We start from the raw sequence: 774 nt of genomic DNA on the forward strand, positions 1-774 counted from the left end.
AGGGAAAGGAAGAAAGAAGTCAATGAAATCAGCTTTGCTGATTCTTCCTGAAACTTTTCAGGCTCAAATAGGGAATCTGAAATAAGTGGACCCTGGAGCAACAGTGCATTTGTCAGATCCCTGGCTCTTAAGATGTTAAAAAGAAAAGAACAATTCCAAGAACTACAGTTTTAGAAGTCTGATAATGCCCATCACATAGATAAGGATATTTTTATGTAATTGGGAAGTGCTCATACTGACTCATCATATATTAATCCTAAACAAGTTACTTGGCTTGAACTTCATTTTCAACTTTGAATAACACAGCACTTCCTACCTAAAGTTGCTATGAAGTAACCAAAAACAAATGTAAATTCATTTTTTTTTAATTTTGTTATTATTTTTTGAGATGGAGTTTCACTCCTGCAGCCCAGGCTGGAGTGCAATGGTGCAATCTTGGCCCACTGCAACCTCTGCCTCCTGTGTTCAAGCAATTCTCCGGCCTCAGCCTCCTGAGGAGCTGGGATTACAGACATGCACCACCATGCCCAGCAAATTTTGTATTTTTAGTAGAGATGGGGTTTCACCACGTATAAATTCATTTTCTAAGTTGTGAAGGTAGATAAAAAGGTTTTTATACTAAAAACTCTTAAAAACACTAGCTGAAATATTCAAAATGTTGTTTAAAAGCTCAGAAAAAATGTAAAACATAAATGTGGAATCCAGACCTGGGTTCCATTTCCAGCTCTACTCCCGACTTAGGATAGATAAAACCAATGTCCAAACTTCCACTGG

This window comes from Cebus imitator, unplaced genomic scaffold, assembly GCF_001604975.1.
Source record: "Cebus imitator isolate Cc_AM_T3 unplaced genomic scaffold, Cebus_imitator-1.0 Scaffold336, whole genome shotgun sequence".
NCBI classification, from domain to species: domain Eukaryota; kingdom Metazoa; phylum Chordata; class Mammalia; order Primates; family Cebidae; genus Cebus; species Cebus imitator.